The sequence below is a fragment of the Blastomyces dermatitidis genome (assembly GCF_000003525.1).
Source record: "Blastomyces dermatitidis ER-3 genomic scaffold supercont1.2, whole genome shotgun sequence".
Classification (NCBI taxonomy): domain Eukaryota; kingdom Fungi; phylum Ascomycota; class Eurotiomycetes; order Onygenales; family Ajellomycetaceae; genus Blastomyces; species Blastomyces dermatitidis.
Genome location: NW_025544775.1, coordinates 7,191,983 through 7,199,761, shown reverse-complemented (window position 1 = coordinate 7,199,761; position 7,779 = coordinate 7,191,983).

Below are 7,779 nucleotides of genomic sequence, written 5' to 3'. Positions count from 1 at the left end.
GATGACTGATTCTTGAGATGAGAATGAGATAAAAGTGATTACTCAAGTAACTTTTGCATTCACTTTGTAAAAGATAATGTTTTTTTAATAACACTTTTTAATATTACTTTTTGATAACACTTTTTGATAACACTACTGTTAATTTTGAATAGATTGATTAATAATTTAAATATCATAGATTTAAAACATTGTTAATATGATTTATATCTCTTCTAAATAATAATAATAATTTCATGATATTCAATAAATAAATAAATCAGTCACATCACTGAATATAATACAGAATATTAGAATATAGTGAAGTTCAATATATAAGATAACTGTTCAGACTCTTCAATTATGTCAGATGATTGATCATTGAGTGTAACACTCTGATCAGAAAAAGATTCAGATATTAAAACTTTCTGATATGAAGTGAACTCAGTTGAAATATGTGATTGATTTACTGTTTCAGTTTTATAAGATAATAAAGACAGTCTCAATCACTTATATATCAATGCTGCAGTCAGCCTGATAAGTGTATAACAGTTTATTTACTTATCTTAAGAAGCAGTTAAATCACTTAAAAAGAAATTCAGTCTGAAATAATGCTATAGTACAGACTATTGTTACTGTAAGAAATAAACTAGTATATTACTACAGTAAAATAGAACAATCTTTTACAGAGTATTATAATGTAGTAGCTCTACTAGATCTCTTTTATCAAGTTAATATCTACACTTCTTAAGATTGAACAGAGAAGAAATGAGACTTATATGTTAAATTAGTCTGAGACTACTACAATGTCAACTATCAGAGATTTGAATGAGCAGATGTTTGAGATGTGAAGATAGTAAAATACAATTCTCTAGTAAGTAATAATCTTTGATAACACTTTATATCATATAGAACTATAATACTAACTTTAAAACAGAACTTATATACATTGATTACAACTGAAAATCAGATAAAACTACATACTTATAAAACTGAATTTGATCACTATCTTTAAGATAATCTGATAAATTTACACATCAAATCAATTCTAGAGTTATAGAAAATTATTAAGAGTATATATTCAACTGTTGTACTGATAATGTGTGATATTCTGATAATTTTATTAACAGAGATGAGAATGAAGTGAAAGTTTAACTCAAATCAAGATATTTATTACTATCACTGAGAATAATTATAAGAAGAAACAATCAAGAAACTTATAATTGTAAAACATAGAATTATCAGATAGTTTAATATCTCTGATCACAGTATATTAGAGAAGTGTAGTTTTTATAAGAAAGTGAAGAATAAACTTATACAAGAATGTATTTAGTTATTTCATAAGTATTATCAATAATTATTACTAAATTCTGATTATATAAGCAATCACTGAATGAATCAAATGAGACTGATTTTAATCTTCAGTTTTAGTCTCATTCTGATTTTGAAAGAATGATTATCTTTCACAGTTTATTCTGAAAAATTACTCTCATTTCACTGTTCTTGAATTAAATCTGGTCATTTTTCATGCCATTTCTCTCAGAAATGGTTCATTTTCAGATTTTTTTAAGGCTTGGTCCTGGTGGGACTCACATCAAGAAATGTATGAGATCAGACCAAATGGGACCAAATGTGAAATTCATGATCCCGGCGGCCAGTCTACTTATATTCATCAATCGGATCTTCCTATGATATATCCGAATGATGTCATAGGGCGGTTGGAAACCGGTTCGGTCGGCCTGCGGGAGAGATGAAATCATCCGCATGGAAGCGATGGGCCGTGTGGAACCGCAACGGGGCCTTGGCGCGGCCGGGAGCGTGACAATTCATGAACTCTTATTTTCAAACCTGCTACTCTTACTTCAGAGATCTTTGACTGTTCAAGTGTTTTTGTATATACTAGAACAGAGGCATTTCTCCTGCTTTGTCTGAACTCAATTGAATTTAGTCATACAGGCTTCTTTCTCAGTTGAATGAAGTTGTATTCTTTCAATTCATTCTTGAGAAGTAGCATTTCTTCTTCACAGTCAAAGATTTCAACTGAAATATCATGAAGAATGAATTTGTCTCACTTTTCATCTCTTTCAGATAGAATTGTTGTGTTTAACAAAGATTCTACTGCTGACTTTCAGAGATTCTCATTCTGAATAAGAAATTCAGCACTGAATTCAGACATTGTAGTCAGAATAATGAAGTTTTCAAAGAATGATAGCTCAATTGAAGCTATAACTGGTTTTTGAACTTCAATATCAGTCATCAACTGAGAAAAGAACTGCTGATTAATTTCATTTCTGATTCTGAAAATGAGATTTGAGTTTAGCTTGTTTCTTTGCAGAATGTTCTGATTTGAGACTTTGAGAATAAGTTTTCTATTTCTGAAGATTTGAAAGTTTTTCTCTTTTTGCATTTTCTTTTTCACTTTTCTATGAATAGAGACATGAGTAGTATTCTTCTCAGTTTTCTCAGGATTTTGAGCAGGTTTTGAGATAGCAGGTTTAGAGACAGCAGATTCAGCTGCTTGAGTATATATTTTCTTCTGATTCAAAGAAGAAGAAGAAGTAGAAAAAAAGAGAGAAGAAGAGCAAGATGAAGAGTCAGTGATTATACTAGGAATTTTCAATGTTTTTTAAACTGTGTTTAAGATTCTAAGTTTGAACTTGATCATCTTCTGTAGTTGTCTAGTCTGAGTATGAAGAATTAACAGAACTTCTTTATTCATCTCACTCAGACACTGCTTTTCAAGAATCTTACTTACTTTTTCAAGTTTCTGTATTTCAAGAACTTGTTATTTCTCTATTTCTTCTTTCTTTCTTCTCTTCAGAATTTCAATCTTAGAAATAGCATTTGAGAAAGCATCTTTTTCCATATCAACTAAGTGTATTTTGAACTCATTATTTTCACTCAATGAAAAGTTGATCAGACTGTTTTAATTGAGATATTTCTAAGTCTGTTGTAAATTGAAAAGTTGATCAGACTGTTTCAAAAGAAGAATAAAAGACTTTTATGTATAAAACACCTGATTTTTTCATACTAGTTCAGTAACTAGATTAGATTTTTGAAGAGAATCTAATAAACTAAAAGTGATTTTTGAGATAAATTAATAAAATCTTTACAATCTCTTTCTTGAGATACAGTGAGAAAAAGTATGATATCAATTAATAATAAATCAGATAATATAACAGTTTTTGAGAGAAAAACTGACAAAAAATAAATCAATTTTTTGCAGAGAAATTGATTAAAACTATTTAATTTTATTCTAAATTATTCAATTCTTCTCACACAACAAGTGTGCAACTCAAATCAGTTAATAAAGAGTGTAAAAAAGAATTAAGTATTAATAAAAGCTCTTCAGTCACTGAAAAAGTAATTCTTACTTAAAAGAATATGAAATTATGATAGAAAACAGCTCTATTTTTAATTCTTTGTAAGAATATTGTATAAAACTCAGAGAAAAACATCTTACTTTTTTAAGAGAAGTAAAAAACTATTTCTAAGATCTTTTTTTTTATGCATTGACTGCTGCAGAAGAATGAGATAGAAACTGCTAAGATATATACTACTGTATACTCTCTATCAAGACTTTCTCTCTTCAGAGTCTTGATATTATAGAGAATATAAGTTTGTTTTTATATGATAATATAAATATTGTTAGCAAGATGTAGAGAAACTGATTATTTATATCTCAAAATAGAAGACTTTGTCAATGATTATATTAATATAGAGTTAATTCTTAAATTTAATAGAAATCTAGTACTGCTGTTCTCAATTCCTTGCAGAATCTATTGAATATTAAGATATTAAAACTAGATTTAATATATCTCACTGTGCAGAGATTAAAGGCTCAGTCAGATCTTGAAATATACTGATTTTATAGTTGTTGATGTGCTGTTGACTCATTGTTCATTGATTATGTGCTTGATATTATTGCTGAGGTATCTTTTTGTATTTTTCTGCTGAGGATGGGCCAGATTGGGAAGGGCGGTACAAGGGTGGGACTTGGCATTGGTGTTTTGGAACATCAAAGATGGACAGGGTTTTCGCGGAGGTCACTCCTCAGATATCTCCACAACTACAGATCAGGGATCTTCCAAAATCGAGAAGATTGGTGCATACGGCTAGGTCTCTTCACCTTACAATTTGTATGGCGATTTGGCCCGGGGTTGTGGTGTGGTAGGGGAGAATGGGGTGATAATCCCACGCAGGAGTTCCGAACGACGTCTGGTTCACATTTGGCTGAATAACTCCACCACCACACGGGGTATGCGGTCGGCGATGGGGTCAAAATGCTTGTATGATCGAGGGCTTTTTGATGGATCTATCGGCGGGTTCTTATTCGAAAAATCGAGCGAGTTCGTGGTGGAGCGGTTGTATATTTATGTAACTACAGTTAAATAAGAACTGAGTTTCAGTGATCTTTTTCTTATAAAAGATGTAATCTGTGAAGATTAACTATAATATTCATGATCAGAAGCTTCTTATAATAGTGAAATTCTTTCATTACTGATATCACTACTTTAAGAATCTTGTGATAGTGATTACTGTTAGAACTGATTATAATAGCTTATAATAGTTTACTTCAATTAAGAAACTCTCACAGTAGCAGATTCTGAGCTCAGAGACTGAGTAAGTTCTGATTCAAAATACAATATATCAAGAGAACTAAGAACTCAGTGAACAGACTCTCTCACAGATCAGACTATATTAAGAAGATCAGAATAATAGACACAGAGAGACTAGACAAGATAGAAAAGCTTTACAGAATACTCAGACTGAGTGTTATAAAGAGATTAACTGAAGAGTCTCTCAATTCTCTATAAGAGAAGAGAAAAGAGAGAGAAAAGAAGCCTGTATAACTACTCTCTATAATACTAAGAGTTAATACTCTGAGAATCTCTGTAAGAATTCTTAAAGAGAATATCTATAATCTGAAGAGTTTACAGGCTTTGAGAAGCACTGTAGAAGATCTGATGTAAGAGAAAACAGAGTATAAGTCTTTATAAGATCTTCTATTCAGATTGTCTGAACTGTAACTGAAGAATAAATATACACAGTATATTTAGAAACTGCTCACAGCAGAGATTAACTCTGCAGAAATAAAGAATTAAAGAGACTTAAATAGTCTCTTATAGAGAGAGAGCTGAATTTATATATCTGTGAATAGACTGACCGTGTGACCGTGTCTGGAACCAGGATCAAACTTTACAGTTGTTACATTGCCTAAAAGCATTACTTCTAGTCATGATTTGTATTCATCACATTGATTTCAAATCCTGTTATTTCAAATATTAAAGATCTTAGATTCACTTTTCAAATAAAAATCTAGTCTCAGATAAAGAATATGTTTGAATTCTTAGTTATATTTTCATTCTGATTTCATTATTGAAAATGACATTAAATGAGACTATGAAATCATTTCTCACTTACATAATATCATAACATAGTACTCATTTGTTGAAAATTCAATAGAGAGTATTATCAAATATTATTACTTTTCTAAACATAGATTATAGTCAATATCATTTTAATTAAAAAAAAATGTAAAATATAAAAAATAATAAAAAAATAAAAAATAAAACAACAAGAAAAAATCACAACAAAAAAAAAAAAAAAAAAAAAAAAAAAGAGAAAGAAAAAAAGAAATAGAAAGAGAAAGAAAAATAAAAAAAGAAAAAAAGAAAAGAAAAAGAAAAAAATAAAAAATAAAAACAAAAAAAAAATTAAGATTGCAGAGTCACAGCACTCTTAAAATACTCACTTCTCAGAGTCTTTATAATATTTATCATTAACTGTGTATCTTTCACAGTGAGAGTAACACAGCTGTAATGTGGTTCGGAAGAATGTACAACTGTCGGATAATAACGCGGCCGCTTCCGAACTACTAGCGTACGCGTACGAGTGTAAAGGGGCCATAGCAGCTGCTAATCATAATTAGCGTATGATATTACAATATATAAGAAGCCGGTGTATGCCTGTAATCATACACTGACTTAAGCAACCTTTGAATCACATCTGATAGCATGTCTAAAAACCAGTGAGAAGCACAGGCTTCTTCAGAGCATGATAATTCTATCTATGAAGTGATTTGTAGTTATCATACCAGAGTGGTTCTAGAAACATCTCAAAAGATAGCATACAAAGAGCAGTGAGTGAAAGAGCATTCAATTGATGCTGCTTTGCTTGTTGAGGGAAAACTTCATGCTCAGATGAATGTCACATATGAGATACAAACAGATGAGATGTGAGAAAGAAGATGAGAGCAGTGAATCAGATTCAAAGAAGTTCACTCTCTACTTAAAAGAAGAATAAAAGAAGGAGTGATCACTATCAGAGTTGTACAATGATAACAGAAATCATATAACAATATAGCAATAGAATGATATAACAATATAACAATAGACATTATATGATTAATAAGAAAACCACTGAAATAAATATCTTCTCTAGCTGATATGAACAACACTCTTCTCTGCTATCTGAACTGAAAGGTATGCAGAACCTCTCAGAGAATTTACTTGAAGCAGTAAGAAAAGCAGCTGAGACTACTGAACTGAAATTAAAGCTTCATACACATACAAGAATTCTAAATGAGATTGAGGCCTTGTGTATGCAGTGGCAGGCTGAGACAGAAGTTAAACAATAATTAGCATTCACTGCAGATCAAGTATTCACTATGAAGAGCTTCACTGATGCAATCATCATCATTAATAAGAATAAAGAAAACCAGATCTTAGATCTGCAGCAGAAGATTGAATGTTTATACAGACAGATAACTACACTGAATCTGAAGATCTCATCACAATTATTTATAATCTCTTCAGAAGTATACACATCATCAGAGATCACTGCACAGAATGAGAATTCAAGCATGAAATATATCAAGTCAGAAGATCTGCTGAAGTCACTAAGCTTCAATAATGACTGAAAAAATGATGCTGTAATCAGCTGACTAAGTCAGATGCAATTATATTATTGAATTGAATGTGAACTCACAGACAGATAGTTAACAGAATTTCAACAAGTCTTAAGATCTGCTGTATTTCTATATGAAAAAGCAAAGTCATTATGAATGACTGATGAAAAAATGAATCTCACAGATCTGAAGTGATATTCATTCTTATAAATATGAAATGAGTTTTTCAAATGAATCTTGTATAACTTTGAGAAAGTGAACATATGAGATAAGTATTATGAATACTTCACTGAGTGTAGATAAGTGAATAATCTTACATTGTACTTTACACACTTCAGCTTACACTATCTCATATTAAATGAAGAGCTTTTAACATCTTTCTGTTTACAGATCTTCATTCATGATCTTACACTCAAGTTGAGAGTGAAATGAAAATGCTTAACCTCACAGCCAGGTATAGTGAAGAAAGCATATAATATTCTTATTATATAAGAATAAGTGAGTCAATTGCAACAGAAAATACTGCAATTGAGTATATCTCAGTGAAGAACAGATAATCAGACTTCTATAACATAAGTCACATATCTGAATATGATGAATCTAGATCTGAATGTTATTGCTAAAGCACTGAATTCTCTGAAAAAGGGATTCTCTGAATGAAAATCTTGATATTGCAAGCATTGAGCTTGCTTCAACTGCAGATGCTAAAATCATGATGTAAAAGATTGCACTCAGCATGCACAGTCAAAAAACTAGCAGAATCAGTGAGCTCAGAGACACTTGCTGATATTCTATGAAAAGTCTTCAAAGTGAAAGAGATGTCTGTATTAGATGACTCTCTGAATTCTGTGAATATCAAGAGAAAGCAGGCTTCTGACTGAGATATGAGCAAG